At 39.7% G+C, this 21,834-nt stretch overlaps 1 protein-coding gene and 1 long non-coding RNA gene across 10 annotated transcripts in view; one reads left to right on the top strand and one right to left on the bottom strand.

The window, feature by feature from the left end:
• The window catches only part of MTCL1 (microtubule crosslinking factor 1), an 88,162-nt gene that overhangs the window by 52,123 nt on the left and 14,205 nt on the right, over positions 1–21,834 (bottom strand). The window lies entirely within an intron of this gene.
• LOC308481689 lies at positions 5,830–8,832 on the top strand. Its single transcript, XR_013988810.1, has 2 exons — positions 5,830–6,094; positions 8,594–8,832. It is a non-coding gene; the product is annotated as an uncharacterized lncRNA (long non-coding RNA).

Genomic DNA, 21,834 nt, shown 5'->3' with positions numbered 1-21,834 from the left:
GTAAACTCTACAGAAATCCGGAGTGGAGTTCCTGACACAGTTGGATGATGCCTTGTATGCCTCCTTCCAGCAACTCCTGCAGCCAAATGTATTGCTCTGCTTTCCTTTGGACCACATCAGCAAGACTGAGAGGGGGGTATTGCCATCTGGGCAGCCCAGGACCTCCATACACACTGCTCAGGCTTGTTCCCCAAGGAAGTCACTCTGGTGCTGCTAATGAAGGGGTTTGACTTCACCCCCATAGGTGCACCCTATTGTTTCTCAAGACAGATGGGTGCCCCCTCCAAAAAAGTGTATTTGGTTCTCTTTGTCATTTTTTTTTTAAAAAAACCCAAACAATGGACATTTCCTAGTCCCATTGATATGATACAAAGAGCCTACACATTGCATCTATCCCAGTTAGGACAACCTCTGTTTCCCAAAAGGTTCATGGCACCAGAAAATTGATGGAAGCCCAATATGATCTAATGCAGCAGCCACTAACTCATAAAGAAAAGAGATATGCCATGCTGGGTTTTCTCTACAGTTCCTTACTCCTGTATATTTATGATGAAAAGAGTTCTAAAACTGCTGAGCCGCCTCAAACACATTGCATGTTCAGCAAAGTTACTGTACACAAGCCAGAAAATGCAGTTCCAGGTCCCTTGCAGCCAAATCCCTAATAAAGAAAATAAAAATTGCAAACCAAAGTATTCATACATTAGGACAGGGGCCGCCAGTGTGGCACTCATAGCCACATAGGAGGTTTACCCTCAGGCTTGGGAGCATTTACATACTGAATTAGGTCAATTGGCACAAGGTCTCCAGACATACTGGAATAAGGTCTGTGTATCTGAAGAAGTGTGCATGCACACGAAAGCTTATACCAAGAACTAACTTAGTTGGTCTTTAAGGTGCTACAGGAAGGAATTTTTTTATTTGGAATAAGGTCATTATGTTTTGGACCCTGAACCCTGTTGTTGTTGTTTAGTCGTTTAGTCGTGTCCTACTTTTCATGACCCCATGGACCAGAGCAGGCCAGCCACTCCTGTCTTCCACTGCCTCCTGCAGTTTGGTCAAACTCATGTTGGTAGCTTCAAGAACACTGTCCAACCATCTCGTCCTCTGTCGTCCCCTTCTCCTTGTGCCCTCAATCTTTCCCAGCATCAGGGTCTTTTCCAGGGAATCTTCTCTTCTCATGAGGTGGCCAAAGTATTGGAGCCTCAGCTTCAGGACCTGTCCTTCCAGGGAGCACTCAGGGCTGATTTCCTTAAGAATGGATACGTTTGATCTTCTTACAGTCCATGGGACTCTCAAGAGTCTCCTCCAGCACCATAATTCAAAAGCATCAATTCTTCGGCGATCAGCCTTCTATATGGTCCAGCTCTCACTTCCATACATTACTACAGGGAAAACCATAGCTTTAACTATACGGACCTTTGTCAGCAAGGTGATGTCTCTGCTTTTTAAGATGCTGTCTAGGTTTGTCATTGCTTTTCTCCCAAGAAGCAGGCGTCTTTTAATTTCATGACTGCTGTCATCATCTGCAGTGATCATGGAGCCCAAGAAAGTAAAATCTCTCACTGCCTCCATTTCTTCCCCTTCTATTTGCCAGGAGGTGATGGGACCAGTGGCCATGATTTTAGTTTTTTGATGTTGAGCTTCCGGCCATATTTTGCACTCTCCTCTTTCACCCTCATTAAAAGCTTCTTTAATTCCTCCTCACTTTCTGCCATCAAGTTTGTGTCATCTGCATATCTGAGGTTGTTGATATTTCTTCTGGCAATCTTAATTCCGGTTTGGGATTCATCCAGTACAGCCTTTCGCATGATGAATTCTGCATATAAGTTAAATAGGCAGGGAGACAATATACAGCCTTATTGTACTCCTTTCCCAATTTTGAACCAATCAGTTATTCCATATCCAGTTCTAACTGTAGCTTCTTGTCCCACATAGAGATTTCTCAGGAGACAGATGAGGTGATCAGGCACTCCCTTTTTTTAAAGAACTTGCCATAGTTTGCTGTGGTTGACACAGTCAAATGCTTTTGCGTAGTCAATGAAGCAGAAGTAGATGTTTTTCTGGAACTCTCTAGCTTTCTCCATAATCCAGCGCATGTTTGCAATTTGGTCTCTGGTTCTTCTGCCCCTTCTAAATCCAGCTTGCACTTCTGGGAGTTCTCGGTCCACATACCGCTTAAGCCTGCCTTGTAGAATTTTAAGCATAACCTTGATAGCATGTGAAATGAGCGTAATTGTACGGTAGTTGGAGCATTCTTTGGCACTGCCCTTCTTTGGAATTGGGATGTAGACTGATCTTCTCCAATCCTCTGGCCACTGCTGAGTTTTCCAAATTTGCTGGCATATTGAGTATAGCACCTTAACAGCATCATCTTAAAATTTTTAAATAGTTCAGCTGGAATATCATCACTTCCACTGGCCTTGTTATTAGCAGTGCTTTCTAAGGCCCGTTTGACTTCACTCTCCAGGATGTCTGGCTCAAGGTCAGCAACCACACTACCTGGGGTGTACGAGACCTCCATATATTTCTGGTATAATTCCTCTGTGTATTCTTGCCACCTCTTCTTGATGTCTTCTGCTTCTGTTAGGTCCTTTCCACTTTTGTCCTTTATTATGGTAATCTTTGTACAAAATGTTCCTTTCATATCTCCAATTTTCTTGAACAGATCTCTGGTTTTTCCCATTCTGTTGTTTTCCTCTACTTCTTTGCATTACCCCAGGTAAAATGGTGAATAATATACAAACTAAAATATGCAGTTTTTGAGCATCCGCTTTGTGAAAAGCTTTCATTAACCCCTAGTGTACCATAACAGTAAACAGAAACGATATATTTTTCAGGGACAATAACAATTTTTTTCCACATAGAGCAAATACCAATCACTACAATTATAATTAGTTGTTATAATCTGATGGGAGTCTTAGTACCCAAACTTCAAATTAGGAAAGGCAGATAATCTCATCCCCAGATAATATGGAGAAAGCATTCTCTTATTCCCCTGTTTTCCCAAGGCACCTCCATTTTTCTGGTTCTTTGTCTTTTTATTTCTTATTTTCCTAACCTTCCCGGCCTCTTGTTTCCCTCTTTATTATTTTTTCCCCTTTCTTCCCCTCCTTTCCTTTCCTTTCTCTTTCTTTGGCTTACTAAAAGTTTGGGGGCTTGAGCAGTTGGGGAAAAAAAAGCTTAGAATAAACCCTGCACCTGCTACTGCTGATGTTTGGTCCCAGTCAATTATCCTGCATCCCCAGCTGTCATGTTAACATTATTCAGCCTCTGGACACATTCATAGTAACAAATTTATCAGCCAGAGAGCTGGCAACTAACATATTAAGACTCCAGCACCTACAAATGATCAGTATAATAGTGGTAACAGAGAGCTCAAATCTTCTTCCTTGGTTGCCATTTTTGTTATACTGTACACACATGTGTATTCATTCCCCTTATTGAGCCTCCAATATTATTCACAAACGCCCTACCTGAAAACAACTACAGTATCTGAAATAAGCTAATGATCTCCTGTACGGCACTGATGAAAGCACATAATCTTGGCCTGACCTATAAAATGGACATCACAACAGACTTTCTATCTAATACTTAAAGGACATGGGTGAATAGCAAATGAATGCAAAGTGACCTGAAGATTAAATGTTCTATGTAATATATTGTAGATAGCACAGCTATAATTGCAGTTGCCTGAAAATTATTCAGTTAGCATTGAGGCTGCTACTTTATTTCCTGTAATTACATAAATCCATATTTGACAACATAAGATGTGGTTTTTAACATTGAATCTAATAGTTAATAGCTCAGAATGACTTTGCCCCCCCCCCTTTTGACTATATAGAATTACTATGTAAAAAGCCACAATTATATTAATATATTATCTCAAGATGTTGGAAAAAAGTGAATGGAACAAGTTCCTTAAGGAACAACCTTGGATCCTATTTAATGCCATATTTTCATTAGTGATACTAGAGAGAGAAATAAAAATGTACTGATGGGATTGTAAAAACAGAAATGGATTAAGAAATGATGAAGGTATAGCAGATGACCTCACCAACTGGAATTCGATATTTATATTCTTAAAAGTTGGTGTGTGTGTGTGTATTAAATGGAACTTTAGTCAACCACAATTACTATGAACCAATAAGTACTGTGATTGCAAATAATGCCTGTGCATTTCTTGGACTATTAAGAATGACATTTCTATGAAAGATAGGAAATAGAAAACCACTGTAAAAGACACCAGTAAGATTTCAGTTAGTACACTCAGTTCAGTTAGGTCACTCAGGTTCAAAAGGATGCTTGTGGATACAAGGATGCTTGTACACTCATATATTGGCTACTAAGCAAACTAGACAATTCCTTGCACCCAAGAGAATGCCACTCTGAAGGTTCACCATAACATCATGAGCAGAGGGTGGAAGAAAGTGGACTTCTTGTTTTCAAAAAGGATCTATTGCTAGAACATCTGGAAACCTTACTAATCGTATTTACTACTACATTTAATACCTGCAATTTACACCTACAATGAGGTGAGTGTGTAGGACAGGCAACAGATAATAGTCAATATAGCATTTCAAAATTTTCTGAGGATACCACGAGGCCCTTAAAAGTAGAATCACAGAATTGTGGAAACAAGGATATGAACGTAAGCTATGGAAAGATTGATCCATTCTTCTTCTTTTTTTCTTCTCTCTTTAAGTGTTTTTTATTCTTTTATTCTGTGTTTTGTATTTTTCTTGTATTTTTACTTTTTGTTTTTGTGTAATTCTTTATTTTCTCTGAAATTTTAATAAATATCATTTTAAAAAAATAAAAATAAAAGTAGAATCACAGAATTGTAGTCCAACCCCCTGCAACACAGGGCACTCAACTAGATAATACATGACAGATGGACGTCCATCATCTGATTAAAAACTTCCAAGGAAGCACTCTACAACCTCTCGTGGGAGTCTGTTCCACTGTTGAACAGCTCTGTTAGAAAGTTCTTTCTGATGTTTGTCAGAATCCTCTTTCTTGTAACTTGAATCCATTGGTTCAGGTCTAACCTCCAGAACAGGAGAAAACAAGCTTTCTCCATCTTCCATGTCACAGCTCTTTAGAGATTTGAAAATGGCTATCATATCTCCTCACAGTCTCCTCTTACCCAGGATAAACATACCCAGTTCCCCCAACCATTCATCATACTTGGTTTCCAAACCCTTTATCATCTTGGTCACCCTAATCTGCATACATTCCAACTTGTCAATATCTCTCCTAAATTGTGGTGCCCAGAACTGGACACAGTACTCCAGGTGTGGTCTGACTATGGCAGAATAGAGCAGGACTTTGACTTCCCTTGATTGGGACACTATACTTCTGTTGCTGCAGTCTAGAATAGCATTGAGGGTTTTTGCTGCTGCATCACACTGTTGACTCATATTAAGCTTGGATCCTTTTCACATTCTCTACTGGCAAATCAGTGTCCTCCACTTTATATTGATGCTGGACTGCCCAGTAACAGAGAGAATATTTCACCATGACCAAAATCGTTACTCTACTTGTTTGATCAAAGAAATCAACATTTGTTTATATCTGTGAAAGTAACAATTTGAGGACTGAGCCTTCCCCATCCCTAGAATGTGTTGCCAGCGTCAAATACTAGAACATGTTTGGCTCCCACTCAACAAGTATTCTTGTGAACTGCTCTTTGTGTTTTTCCCCATGAGTGAATGACAGATATTTTCTTGAATGGGAGGTCCATCTAGTTCAGCATTCTGTGAATGTGAGATTCCCCATGCATGCCCATAATACATTGCTGCAGGTGTTACTTTCTGCAGGAGTGATTGGGTTGTATCCAATTAGTGTGCCTTCACTGACAGAAGACTGATTCACCAGAGCCTTCTATCAATCCAATGGAACAGGACTCCATGGTGATTTTTCCTTCCAGAATATCCCACACATTCCCTCCTTAGTGGGGGGACCTTTAAGAACAAAGTAGGAAGAGTGGAGCTGCAGGGAGAACACTAAAGAGCATCTCGGTACCTGTTCTGCTTATGGATGGCTGCAGCAGTGGAAGAATATCAGATGGATTCAACTTAATATGGAACTAGAGGTAGTAGTTATTTCAGATGAAAAAATGTGGGGCAGATTAGACTTTGTGCTAAATGGGCATTTCATGAAGATGATCTGAGGAAAGTGACTACTTTTAAAAAATCAGAAATTAAAAGCAACACTAACCACATAAGGAAGCACAGGCTTGAGTTAAAGAACATAAAATAATCTAGCTGCAAATTATCTAATGTTAAATACTTTGTTGGAGGATTATATTGATTCATTGATAATTATAATGAAACAAAAATTGGACAAATGGTGCAAATTAGAGATATCATGGATGGGTAAAAGTTGCTGCAGGAAAAGTATGCCACTTGCCTAAATGTATACAGTGGTACCTCGGGTTACATATGCTTCAGGTTCCGCTAACCCAGAAATATTGCTTCAGGTTAAGAACTTTGCTTCAGGATGAGAACAGAAATCGTGCTCCGGTGGTGCAGCAGCAGCAGGAGGCCCCATTAGCTAAAGTGGTGCTTCAGGTTAAGAACAATTTCAGGTTAAGAACGGACCTCCGGAACGAATTAAGTACTTAACCCGAGGTACCACTGTATTTCTTTTCTTTTTTTAATAACTAGCAATGAAACTACTGAAGAAGCTTAATGCAATTCAATCCCTGATAAACAGTTTCAAATGGAATAAACCTCCAGGCTAGATATAAGTATAATACAACAAAATGATAAGGAAGGGCAACTATCTTTTCCAAACATGACAAAATATTATCACGCAGCAACTCTAACTGCACTAGGTCATTGCTCTAGAGATAATAATCTCTGTCGGGACTTGGCAGTTCAATCCTATTAAGAGAATGGATTCTAGAAGATAAGGAAGATAGAATCAAACTAGTGATAAAGTCTATTTTTGTGGCACTGTAGCGCAGGTCTTGGATTTTTCTAGACATTGCACCCATCACAGTTATATAGCCTCTGTTCCTTGGTCCATTTCACACAATAATACCAAATAAAATGAGATTGTCTATGGAATGAGCAGGATTGTGTCTTCTGTTTCTACCTGAAAGCTTCTGATTGCTGAGTTCCAGAGCTGTAGCCAGGCCCCCAAACTCTTATCTACATGCTAAGATTAGGGTTGATGCTGAGACTAGGACTACAGGCACACAGCAGTGTATTCCATTTTCATGTTTCCCTGTTTATTTTAGCACTGTATTGATGTGAAAGCCATTTCCTGAATGACAGTGAAATACCGTATAGTGAAACTATAGTGGAACAGAGTACAGTGGTACCTCGGGTTATGAACTTAATTCATTCTGGAGGTTCGTTCTTAACCCAAAACCGTTCTTAACCTGAGGCGTGCTTTCGCTAATGGGGCCTCCTGCTGCTGCAGGCTCATGATTTCTGTTCTCATCCTGGGGCAGAGTTTGTCACCCGAGGTACTACTTCTGGGTTAGCAGTGTTTGTAACCCGAAGCATTTGTAACCCGAGGTATCACTGTACAGGTTTAGCACTCATTTCCACATTTGCAAATTTGATTTGGGGGGATTTGCTCATGGAAATGTACACTAAACTTGCACGACATTCCACTCTAGTTCCATAAGTGGCTTTTAAGCCGTGTGAAAGCACAAATATAATGTGGAACTTGGTTGTGAGTAAGTTGTGACCTGTGAGGGGAAAAGTAGTATAGGGGAAATTCCTGGAGTTGATACTCTAGACCCTGATGCTTTTGTTTAATTTACACCATGTGTTCGCAGATTACGTCATACCATGCCTCTCCAACAGTACATTTTCTTGACACTTTTGTTTTCAGTGAAATAGGATTCTTTTTCAAAGTTCCCTAGCATGCTTGTATTCAGTTTGGAAGGACATAATTTCTGCAGGCTTGATCTAACCACCATCTTTCTGTCTTCTGTTCAGAAACATTTTCTACTTCAAGCCTACACCCTGTTGTTTAACTGGCTGCATTCTCACACAACATCAAAATACAAGTGGTGGCAGTGTGTGGATTTATAAAAACAACAAAAAAAATTGTTGCAGTTTTTCACCGATATCTTGTTTAGAAGAGCGAAAATGGGAAAATTAAAAAATGAAACTATTATAGGAAAAATGTGTGCCAGTTAATAAACAGGGTGCCATGCTGGTTCTAAGACTAAAAAACTCCTGAATATTTGAGCGTAGAGTCAGTGCAAATAATATGTTGGCTCCATCCTTACTGTCCACACAGCTGGATGTATGATTGGAGGGTTGCTGGTTTTTTAGGAGGACTTGTGGGGAGTGTTGTTCACCTCAACAGTATTCATTTTAAAGGGTTTTTATTTTTATGAAGCCAAAAAGCAAATATAGAATTTGAAGCAAACATGCCATAAGGCCTACCTCCCTCCCCACCTTATAACAGGTTAATAAATATTAATATAGTTCTACTTGCCTTTAACATATTGCAATCTAAACAAGACCAGAATGTCCATACAGCAATACAGTAATTAATATAATACAATACAATATATAATGAAAACAGCAACTAGTAAAAAAAAAAAGTATTCTGTGTGTGTCAGGGAGAATTCGGAGGAGCAAGTGATAGAAGAGGCGGAGCAGGGATGCTGTGGAGCCCTTCAACCGCCCAGAGACAGAGGAAGCAGAAGAGAAGGCAGAGATTAGCCAGGAGGAGGAAGGGCTCAGGGATGCACGGGAATCGAAGGAAACCACTCCCCAAATCTGACTCAACGGGTTCGGATGCATGATCCTGAACTGTACCTGTTTCTTGTACATATGTAATAAAGACTGTAAAGACCGAGCTGACTGTGCTGGGGTGTTAATGCGAAGGGGAGACACCACCTGTACAGTGTGGCATCACGATACCCATATTTGCTGATTCACCAGTGAACGCTTGTCTTTCAGTCTTGTTTCATTTGTGTATATGATAAAAGGGCGCCAAATGGCATAGAAAGTGTTTGGTTTCACAGATGCTTTTCAATACTTTAGCATCATGAGTTTTGAGCCAAGGAATTGTGAAGCTTGGCGACACTTATAGAAAAGAGAGAGCCAATTTTCTCAACTATCATTACATCTGCAATATATTGTTAAGTGATGTCTTCATATTGTAAAGTTCTAGGATTTTGTGTCTGATTGTGCGACACAAGTCAACATTTTTACACAGAGGCATTTGACAGAATAACCCGAAAGAAGATAAGCTCACATTTTGAGGAACTCATCTGTAATCTTAATAGAATTTTATGTATATATATATTAAAAAAGAATACTGCAGTTCTGTAAATGTCTTATTCTGTGAAGCTCATACTGAGGTAACTGAGTACAGGATTGTAGCCTAAATCATTGAAAGAATGTGTCAGTTTCCACTTTTTATAATTACAGTATGCTAAAAAAAAGGAAATCGTTTGTGACAGGAACTGCAACATTGTGTGTTAATTGAATTCATGGGTTTTGTATCTCAAACTCAATTTCATTTGCCTAAAGCAGAAAACAGTGTCTTAAGAATATGCTTCCTGAGGAGAAAGCAATTATTGAGGAATAGGTTCCCTTATCACGTTCTTAATGTGCGTGCTAAAAGCAGAGAGAGAAATAACAGTTTCGACATACAATTTCATGTATGTACTATCATACATAGAAAACAGGGATCACACTATATTTACTATGTGTATACATAATGACCACTGAAATAGTGCTTCTATTGACCCATCAGTTTTATCATATCTACACTAAGACGTCTCCTGTATGAGATCAGTAACAGAAAATGGATCCTGCTCATTTTTAAAAAATGTCAAAAGAATGGCACATTGCCCACATACACAAATCTGCAAATGTAGAATTAGGCCTGCTTGTGGGCTGACAATAAGCTACAGTTGTTCTCTGTAGGAGAGACCATTTCCTTTCCACCCCCCATAGAATGCCATGGTAGTTTGGAGTAAGGAACAAGTGGTTCAAGCAGTGCTTCCTTTCTGCAAGAACCAAAAGTACAGCATCCCAATCCCCACAGTAGTCAACTGGATGCTTCCATGACGCCCACAAACAGGAAACAGGCCTTTCCCGCTGTTGTTCCCCCAGCATTTGGCACTTGGAGGTATACAGTCTCTGAATCTGGAGGCTACACACAGCCATCATGGCTAGTGGCCACTGAATATTAATTCAATTTTTAATTTAAAAAATTTAGATACGTCGGCAGTAAGATTGAATGCATTATCAACAAGAAAAGGAAGGCCTTTCAGATCTGGCAAAGAGATAGAAACTGCGCCACTAAGAAAAAAAACCTATGTCAATGCTAAGGCTGAGGTTCAAGGAAGAACCAGAGAACTAAAGAACACCTGGTGGATAAAAAAAAAGCTCAAGAGATCCAGCACTCTTTAAATCCAGCTTCTTTAAAGCCACAAAGACCTTCTATGGGTCTATGGGCCAGTAAACTATGATATAGTTTCTTCTAAAAAATAAGGAAACTACTGTATTGCATTGCGCTGGAAAGAACATTACCAGCATCTCCTTAACCGCAGCTTCCCCATAGCTGCTGTCACAAATCCCACAAAAACAAATTAGAGATAAGTTTGCAGGATCTCCAAATCTAGGAGAGTTGTGTACAGCTATTAACCAAACGAAAGACAACAAAGCCAGCAGACCTGATGGGTTACCTGCCGAAGTCTTCAAAGAGGGCGGAATTGAACTTACAAGCTCATTAAAAAAAATTGAGAGAGAGATGAGATCCCAGCAGACTTCAAGGATGCTAAAATCATCAATATTTTTTTTAAAAAGGTGACAGAACGGACTGTGGAAATTATTAAGAGATCTTTTTATTAGCTGCGGCTGGCAAAATTCTTGCAAGGATCTTAGCAAACCGTCTCCTAACTATATCCAAGGATATCCTTCCTGAATCCCAAAATGGTTTTTGACCTTCTAGGGGGATTTTCCCCTTCTAGGGGAATTTTCACTGCTTGACAGCTCCCTAGCCAGACACTTCAGCTCACCAGTGAGCCCTGCAAGTGAGTCTTCTGGCTGCTGGTGTGGTAAGAGGAGACAGATGTGCACCCTCCCACTGCACCAAAGGCTGAAGAAGAGAGGCCAGTCCAGCCATGGCCATGCTAGGGCCACAAATGCAGCTCCCAACGAATCTGATGAGAATGAGCATTAACACAAGGACATTTTAATGGCAGTTCTGAGCAGGCCCCACTCAATACATAAAGGAATGGAGTCTGTAGATGTCTTTTTTAGGTTATTTCCCACAATTTTGTAAAGTGAAAAATAAGCCATAAGGTTACAAACTTTCCCATGATGACACTTTTCAAGTCATTAACTTTGGAATACTGCCAAGGAAGCCATGGAACTCTTATTTTAGTGAGCCTATTGCAGGTTAAGTGCTTTAAGGGGTGACATGGGACAGGCAGGCTGAGCCTACAAACAATGATGAATGTGTGAGGCTCTGCATGAGTACAGTTTTATGTGCACTAATTTGTAAATAAAAATCACATTTCTCCTACGCAACACCAAGATTAGAAAAAAATATTTTCTCTCGAAGACACAAATGGTTGGTAACCCAGCTGCCTTATTATACTTCCTCCTTTTTGTATTATGTCTTTCTTCATAATTTTTTAATACTTCAAATACATTTGCCTATTTACCTGGGCTGGTTTTTGCTAGATACTTTTACTTTATCCAGAAAAGCTAACCACAATATTTTTAAATTAATAATTTTTTTTGTATTTTCATATTTTAATTTGACTTCCTCAGAAAAGCACTTCAAAGCCACTCTTGTCAACCAATATGATTATGATGTCAGGTGACTGACAGGTGGGTGACCCTATCCACCTGTCAAACGTGGCTCATGGAAGCTTATGAAGATGAAGATATTTGTTTGCCAGTCTGAAAAGGGTCCTCAACCCTGTTGGTAAAGTTGTAAAAGCATTATAACTGACAGTGTTCAAAGCATTATCTCTGGGAAAATTACATGAAACCAATGCTGGAATTGCTTTTTGACATGTGCATAAACATATAGAAAAATTAACATGTGACCCGCATGGAATTACCCTCAAAGGGAGTGAACAACTCCATGAATCTGGTTCTAACTTCATTAGAAGACACTTTCCCCACCTGGTCCACCTCCAGATGTTTTGGACCACAACTGCCATCATCCCTGACCACTGGCAATGCTGACTGAGGCCGATGGAATTTTTAGTCCAAAGCATCTCCAAGGTTCTTGTTGAGGAAGGCTGAATTAAAGTGATATTGAGGAGTCTATATTTAAAACACATCCTTACTTTTTCAGGAGGAGGAGGAGAACTTTTTAAGATGATTTTTCTTTTTGGCTGAGCAAAACAAACCATGGTATATCTGAATATAAGAAGCTGCCTTATAAAAAGTCAGACCATTGTTCTATCAAGCTCAGTATCAAGCACAGACTGGCAGTATCTCGCTAGTGTTTCATACAGGAATCTTCCCCAGCCCTACCTAGAAATTCCAGGGCCTTTTGCACACAAAGTGAAGCATGTGCTCTACCTCAGATCTAAAGCCTTAACCTGCTCTCCCTTCCAATGGCCTCAAAGCTGTAGTTTAGCAACAAAACACCCCTGAAATGCAGCTGGTGAAGTTCATAACTGCGTGGAGATTTAAATCTGGATCATGTCCAAATCTAACACGCTAGCCCAGGCTCCCTCAAACTCGGCCCTCCAGATGTTTTGAGACTACAATTCCCATCATCCCTGATCACTGGTCCTGCTAACTAGGAATCATGGCAGTTGTAGGCCAAAAACATCTGGAGGGCCAAGATTGAGGAAGCCTGCGCTAGCCAATAGAAGGCATGCTGATCCACAATATAATCCAGGGAAACACTGGTTATCACATTTTGTTTGGAACTGGTATGCCAGCCCAGCCCCCCCTCCCCCATTTATAAATGCCCACATGTCTCAGCTGTTCTACTGAGGCTTTCCTGACCTCCGCTTCGTCTGTGTTGCAAGTTATTATCTACCTCTCTTCACCTTTGTCTTGTCTGTCGTCTATTGCAAAGGCTTTTCAACAGCAGCAACTGTCTCACTTCTGTGCTATGTAAAACGCCCAACACTAAACAGTAAGTAGCAGGGAGAACTTCATGAAGTTTAGGAATATAAAAAACACCATATTGGATAACCAGTCCACACCTCATATTTTTCAGATGAGGATGTCAGTATATTACAATATGCACAATGAGATAATGTTTGTCTGTAGGCAAACTCCCTCCTAAACTTGAGCGCTTAGATACTGACTTTAAAGTCTGAGTCATAAGGGCTTAGATCAAAACATTTGCAATGTGGAAATTACAACCCAATGGAAGCAGGGAGGAAAAGTAGAGCTGCTATTATTTTGAGGAATCGCCTTACTTTTCAATTCTGGGTTGCTTTTTGAACAGCATGTGCTTGTTTAGGGTTGCCATATGTGGAATTTCCAGGACATACCCAGAATACTGTGATTGAAAGCAGCGTCTGGGTGGAAATAAGCAGAATCCGGACATATGGCAAGCCATGTCAGCAGTGCCGTTTTTGCTGATTTTCGTAAATTTGCGGTTTCCAGGGATACTTCCTGGAACCTCCAATAAGTCCACATATTGCTAAGAGGTCTTTGCTCTTATCAGCCATGACATACAGACCCAAGTGTATTTCCTATGTAAGGGTTTACAGATAAGTTATGGCAGTCATGCACAAGCGACTATTTTCTCAGAAGATTGGAAGTAAACAAAAATCATCCTTCTTCATCTCCTGAATAAGGACAAGATAATGTTATTAGAGCTGTTATTAGCAATGTGACAAAGAGTCACAAGAAGAGAAAAAGGACATGGACAGGAAATGGAGAACATGGTCAAGCCACATTCAGAACTACAGGCTTCTCATTGCAGAAGTACTCCTGAGACTGCAGACATGGAGTTACAGCTAAAATAGGAAAATGTTTGAGGAAAGGAGGAGAGAGAAAATAACAGCCTTGCTAGATTTTTCTGCTTTCAGGCAGTTGCCTGTGATGTTCTCATCCCCCTCTGCAGTTTAGAACTTTTGTGGGTTCCTTTATGCTTGGCTGACATCTATTAATGTCCTCTCAGCCACCCCTCTCAATCGTGTCCCTTGCTTGCTCATCTACCATGCAAATCCTTTGTACTAAAGGCTACCTTACAGACATGCACCAAAGTTACAACCAGTAGAAAAAGCATCTGGTTCCTTCATTTAAAAGGGAAATGAAAATGAACGGAAGTGACAATAACAAGTGGTACAAATGCAGTTCTAACAAGTGAACAATGAAGCAATTAATGAAAATGAATGGAGTAACAAAATGACTTTTTTATGCACACATCTAATTGAATTAAGCTTCGTGTTTATCATTCATTATGTAATATTGACACATAATTTCCATTTCATTAAAATAAAAGGAAATCTATCGGGCTTACACTGTTTAGAACCACAGGCATTATGCCTTTAAACTCTTAGCATTTCTAGCAAGATACATGAATGGTTTTTCAAGACTGACTTACATGTTTCACATGTGATACAAAAAGGAGAATGTCTGAAAGCAAATCCAAGTAGTCATTGCCTGTAAGGGATAACTGAATCAAATTTCTTCCCCATCCCTACTCTTTCCATTGGTGGAAAGGACGGATATTCAGGGCAGGCTCTTACTGGATAGGGTGGGGCGGCAGCCAGTGTCCACTGATTCACTGTAGCCCCCAATACCACCTCCCACAACGTTCTAGAGAGTCCCATAATGGAACAGCTTTTCAAGAGGCTGCAGGATGACAGAGGGTTTAGTGAAGATTGGCTCCAACCTTTCCTCATATGGAAGCATTCCATGAGTGGAGCTCCACTCATGGGAACTGTAGATTTGTACCAGAACAAATATCAATATAGGTGCTAAAAGAATGACTTGGCATTTGCTTTCAACCATCTGGTATGGAAAAACCCCTAAGAAGTTTGATATGAGCACCTTTATCCATTCCATTATAAAGTATTCATTTCTTTATAAATCTGGCATCCACTCCATGTGGGAGTAGAAAATGCTTAAGAGATTCCGGCAGCTAAGAATGCCAAGTATTTGTTGCCAACTGTGTCTACCCCCCCCCCCAAATAAAGGGCTCCAGCAGACACACTTTTATGTTTATAAAAACATACACTCTCCCCCTCAAGTTATTCTTTCAGTAACAGAAAAGCAGGTAATAGCTGGTACATACTTTTAAGGCTTTGTGCTGACCTACTGCTTTTCATTCAAGTAACAAGAAGAGGGAAACAATATTCTGCTGCATTTGAAAAATGGGCAAGAAAGCAGAATCAGGCTTATACGGTTGATAAAAATATTTTTTAAATTATTGGAGAGGTAGCAGTTCTCACCACCTTTGACTCAAATCAAAATCATTTTCCCATGAAAAATCTTTTCCAGATGCTTCAGGGATGCAACTGTACAGAAATGTGAAATAAAAGCAATCGCCCCCTCAACTTGCTAAAGTTCACTAACTGTGGGAACAAGCCTTTAACAAAAAATGCTCTGCTAAAAACATTGTAAAGCAGATTCCTGAACTGTTGCCTCTGTGTCCTCCATCCCGTCCCCGCCTTTGGATCTTCAATTTGAAATGTCTGTGTGCTATTCAGGTTCCTGGGGCTGGTTTCAGCTAATTAGTCCTAATAACAGAAGCCCATGTAAGGGCTTCTGCTAGTGCAATGAGACTTCCTCATTCTCCCCACACTGCCCCTCAAATTGGCTTGGGGAGTTCAGGAGAACCCTAGAACAACATGCATGGAGGGGAAGGGGGATCGTTTAATCTGGCAAGCTGAAGCAAAGCAACATAAAAATGTGATATATACTTCAACACTCAGAAATAATTTTCAAAGGCATATTACTAAAAATATTAAAACTAAGTTTGTGTCGCAAGATAAAAGTCATGTCATATAGAAGACAGGGCAGCTGTATTTGTTTAGAATGACAGCTTACAAAAGCAACAAGTGGCGGTACCATGTTGCACACAGGCAACATCCATCTTCATTAAACTGATTAGTAAAGAGGTTTGTTCTATGGGAACAACACTCCTTCTGTCTGCAGCATTGCTGTTCTAAAAGGAAAAACCTCACGCAGGGCTTTGGGCTGCAGCTGGAGAGAGGTGCAGACAAGAGTTTCTACTGTAGCCTCTGCTTCCTTAAGACTGTTCACACCTCTTTCTTTTGGTTAGTATAACCAGGAGAACAGTCAACAAAGTTCCATGGTGGAAAGTTATTTAATGTGTGTGTGTATTAATGGTGAGATGAAGTGCAGAGTGGTGAGCTGCTCAATTTTGATTAAACTTCACTGCTTGTGTTCATCATATTTCACTTCTAAATTGATAATACATAAAAGCATTTACAACAGTTTCTAACCACATAGATTTTTATGCTGCTCTCCTGCTGACCCTTACACTTTCATATCCCCTCCCCCATAAAAGTGGGATCATCAGCTGCTCAATACGGCTGTTGCACATAAAATAAATCCTCCTTTCTTACTAGTTACACAATCTCATTCATTTCTTGCTAAACTGTTTTATAACATTCATGTCAAATCATTCTGCAGCTGCTACCCAATTCCTAATCCTCCCCATGCTTTGTCTCTTTCAACAGGGCTACCCTTTCCAAAGCAGCTTGAACTCTGCCATTGCACTGTTTGCCTTTTTCTCTTTGCTGGCTCAAAGTTTCCAGGCCAGACAAAGAATACACCAACACACACCCTAGGCAGCTGCAAAAAAATATAGCAGCTTTACTGAGGAAACAGAAACAAGCTCCATATATTTTCAATGCTTTTGTGGAATGCCGAGTAGGAATAGCCCACTTCCACTTTTCACTGGCCAGCAGTATTTGAATAATGGATGATTGTCAACAATATTCTGTCTCCAACATTATCAGGTTTAACTTGCAACTGTTAGATCCAAATCCAGAATCCCTGAGCATAGATGAGGAGCTAAACTATACAATGGATATATCGTTCTGCCTGGACACTGAGGTCCAGCGCTGAGGGCCTTCTGGCGGTTCCCTCGCTGTGAGAAGCCAGGTTACAGGGAACCAGGCAGAGGGCCTTCTCGGTAGTGGCACCTGCCCTGTGCCCTCCCAGCAGATGTCAAAAAGAAAAACAACTACCAGACTTTTAGAAGACATCTGAAGGCAGCCCTCTTTAGGGAAGCTTTTAATGTTTGATGGACTATTGTATTTTAATATTTTGTTGGAAGCTACCCAGAGTGACTGGGGAAACCCAGCCAGATGGGCGGGGTATAATTAATTAATTAATTATATTATATTATATTATATTATATTATTTTACTATTATTATCCCATTCCTGACCACTAGCCATGCTGGTTGATGGACCCTCTGGAGCAGGTTTTGGGAGCACACAGGGAGAGGAGAGGAGAGTCCTGTTATAAGAGCACAATGCGGCTCATGTAGTATATATTGCACAATATTTTTTTTAGAAAAACGAACGAACTGCAAAATGTCAAGTAATTCTGATCACCAAATTCTCATCAGCAACCAGTTCCTTGACATCCTGCTTGCCAATTTCTGTTCTCATAAACCTTCTGGTCACAGAATAGAATGCATTCATCTGTTGGTGAGCTCCTGATGTGCCAACAATATTCAACCATGCAGGCAGCAACTGAGAAATAGCCAGAAGCAATATTCAAGAATTGAGATTATCTGCATGTGTAAAAATGCACCAAGAGGAGAGCTGTTTAAAACAAAGTTCAGAGATGGAATTCAGAGAAGCTTGTGTGCAGAGCACACCCAAAAAGAGGCCCCAAGAAGAGCTAGAGAACCTGGAAATAGAAAAGACCTCAGATCACCTTTTAGTGTTAGTGGAATATACCTTGGAAGGGCCCTTCTTCCTTCCCTTACTACACAGTCAACTAATTCCACTGCATACTGAAAAGGAATTGTTGAATCCTGTGCAAGGTTTCTTGATATCCCTTAGCAGGATGCACGCTGAAGGGTCCAAATCTACACTGGCACAAATGAAAGAAGGAGTAGTTCAGAACAAAACAAATAAAACAAAAACCAACAAGTGTAAGTACCTCCAACTGACTTAGTAAAACTGCAGGAGAGGGAGGGGGGATAACTGTGGTGTGCTATTTGTTGTTACACTGTATTTTCTTTTCCTTCCTTTGTGAAATTATGAAAATCAAATAAAAATATTTCTTTGAGGGGGAGGAAGCAATTCACCTCCCTTTTCAGAAGGCAGAAGGACAACCCTTCTTGTTGACGCAACCCTACTTATCACAGGATTGCTGTAGATATGCATTTTTTCTTTACTTAATAAACTTTGTATACTGTTTAATCATAAAAACTTCTAAACTGTTTTCATCAAAAATGTACATTATTGATTTTCATTACAATACTGATGTGTATCAGTGACTAAACACATAGTAACTTTGAGAGGAATGAATCACCTTTTTATTATAAAAGAAGTATTTGGGCAAATCTATCAAGAGCACCTCTGCATATACTATATGCAGCAAAAGTTGAAGAGTTTCTTAATTATTATTATAAAAACTTTACTGAATAGTCCTTGAAAGGAATCTTTCTCTGATCCCTCTAAGGCTACGAAATATTAGCTTTCATCCCTGCATGCCTAACATGGTTATTTCACAGCTCTGCATCTCTGAAATAATCCTGGAGGGAAATAGCATCTTTCAATTACAGTGAGTTCCCGATTATCCGGAAACAGTTTATCTGATTTTCAGATTATCTGTGCCCGAAGGTCAGGAACTGGCTGCAAAAATGAGGGTGAAAAGCCCAGGCTCTCTAAAACCTGAGAGAAGTAGGTAGGACTACCTTCATTTGCTGCTCCCCCCTTACGATTGTGGATGTGTTTGACACTGGGTTAACTAGGCCTTTCTTGTATGCAATCACACATTGTACATTATATGTTCTGCAGAACACGTGACTTTGAAAGAAAGAACAAATTTAGTCAAAGTTTTACAATCCCTCTCTCACTAATTCCAACAACAACAACCCAATGGTGGGAAGAAGTACAGTCATTTTTCTTATCCACAAGTTTACAGTACCATGCACAGGAACAGATTCATGTGGCCACTTTCTGCTCCAGCACATGGCAATGAATTGCTAAGTACTATAGAACAAGGATGAGGGCTGGAAATGCCACTTAAATAGGCTCTGCACAATAGGTTCACAACGTTAATACTGTACCTGATACCATATGTCAGGCACGTCCAACTCCCAAGAGACTGCAATCTACTCCCAGTATAAGAAAAACTGGCAGTGATCTACCCATTGTCATTGGAGGGAGGAGGAGCGTGCGTGGGGTGGGTGGATTGCCCAGAGTTCTTCAGCTTTTATTTGTTAACTTTCGGTAAACTTTATTTAATCCCACGATCAACAAGGGTCCCACGATCTACTAGGATCAGCCAGGGATCTACCAGTAGATCACGATCTACTGGCTGGACATGCCTGCCATATGTAATTAAAAGTGATTTTTATTATGAAAATATTTTGTAAGCCAACTGGAGAACCTCTCAGGACCATAAAGTGGTATATAAGAATTCTCAAGAAACATAAGATACAAATTCCTTGTTCACTGTATCTAAACCTAGCGGCTCTACAGCTCACTGCACATCACTCCCCACAGAGACCTCTCCATGTCAATAAGTCATTGTGCTGTAGGAAACCGACAGATTGTGCTTGAACAGTTTTCTGGATCCAACTCCAAGACTACCATCTGGAAACTAAGTAGAAGTACAGCCAGTTATGTCACAATGAACATATTGCATTAAGAAAGCTTCACTGTTTTCCAGTTTAACCATGGACATAATTCAACTTACTATTTTTTTTTAACATTTAAAGCCCCAAACAGTCCAGAGTAAATGTATTTGGAATACTGATTTCTTCCCATACAAACCAGCCCAGCAGCTGAGCTAATTATGGGAAGCCTGTCCCTACTTTTCACCGCCTTCAGAGGATAAGTAGTGATCTATCAGGGCTACCTCAGCAGTTGGACTCCAACTGTGAAACTCCCTCCCTTGGTAGATGTGCCCAACACATACTTTATTATTTTATTAGATGCCAGATGAAGGCTCTCATCTTCACCTGAGCTTTCTCTTGATTGTATTAGTTACTAGGTAATAATGTAAATGTGATTGCTTATCTGTTATTGTTCTGCACAGTCAAGCTTTTATAGTTTCATCCATCTATATGCCTAGTTTTCATTTGCTCCTTATTGTTTTTATTGTTGCATTTTTTGTGCTAGATATTTTTACCTTTTGTGAACAACCTTCAGTGTCACAGCAGGCACAAATGTGCCATGGCAATATAACAACTAAAATAAAGTATGAATAACACTGGTTTCTGTACTGTGTCACTCACCTTCTTTGACAAATGCCTTTGGAAACCAAACATGTAAGTTCTATATTTCAGTTCCTCCATTCCCTGGTTTTATATAAGTGCTTCATTTTACAGACTCACATATGTTGCTTTTTACGTAAAAAAATATATTACATTTTATTACTAAGTGAATACAACAATTCTTCTTGTTTTGGTCATATTTTCTTTCCTGTCATATAAGCTGCCCAAAGTGTGGTTAATAATAAATATATTGCTATGGAACAGTAGGCAAACAGTTGACAAAGACATAGAATCATAGAACTGTAGAGTTGGAAGAGACCACAAGGGTCATCTAGTCCAGCCCCCTGCAATGCAGGAATCTTTTGCCCAATGTGGGGCTTGAACCCATGAACCCATGAGCCTGAGATTAAGAGTCTCATGCTCTGCCAACTGAGCTATCAATATGGATTTTATCTGAACCTGTCCTTTATTAAGATCTTCATCAGATGCCTTGTTAAGAATATCCCCACCTTTGAATGTGACATAGGAGGTGACAGGATACAGGGCCTTTTCAGTTGTGGTGCCTCTGTCGATAATCATTTTTAATGAATATCAGCTGAGTTCAGGGCTGTTTATGGAAAATTTTAAGTGTATTTTTACTGGTGTTATAAATATTTGTTCTTCTGTTCTTATGTCTTTTAAAAAGCTTTATTGTGTTGACTGTTTTTAACTGCTGACTCTCCTGTTGTTGGTTTGTTTATTCGGCTTATTATATAGATTTTAATTATGTTGTACACTCCCTGGAAGTTAAAGTTTAGAGGCAGGATTTTTTTTTCAAATAAACTAACTAAGCATATTCAGGTCTATTGATCAAGAGCGTCAGCAAAACCCACCTTTTCTTATAAGCATAATGCACAAAGAAATTAAGTATGTTTTGCCCAATTTATAAAATAGAAAACAGCAACATGCTACTTCTCATAAGTATTGTTTGAAAGATTAAAATAAATAAGTCACGGCTAGTTTTTGAGTGTGTCTAAATGTCCCATGCCAATCTGGTTTTAAAATAACCCAAGACTGTACTTGCCAAAACAATCTGTGCTGGCACAAGAAGAAGGATGCTACGCCATACAAGACTATGTAATGACAAGAAACTGTGCTTGGATTTCATTTTCTTTCATCCAGTCATGCAATCATCCCTTTGTACAATTTAATGTAATTATAATAGTTATTTAGATACCAAATAAAAGAACAAGTACTCTATGGCTGGATGTACAATGTAAATAATTCTCTAATACTAACTCTTACTTGTACATAAAGCCAGTTCTCTATTGCTTGGCAGCATCCCCCACCCCAGATTTCAATGAGGTATTAAACAGAAGCTTAGTCACACATGTCTCAATTAACATCTCTGATTTAAATCCTCCAGATGTATTCAGTCCTCCCACAGGAACATTAAATATGACGAATAACTTTCAAATGTGAGAAAAGCAAGCATTAT

This window comes from Podarcis pityusensis (assembly GCF_964106645.2).
Source record: "Podarcis pityusensis genome assembly, chromosome: 7".
Lineage (NCBI taxonomy): Eukaryota > Metazoa > Chordata > Lepidosauria > Squamata > Lacertidae > Podarcis > Podarcis pityusensis.
This window is presented reverse-complemented; position numbering and strand designations above follow the sequence as displayed.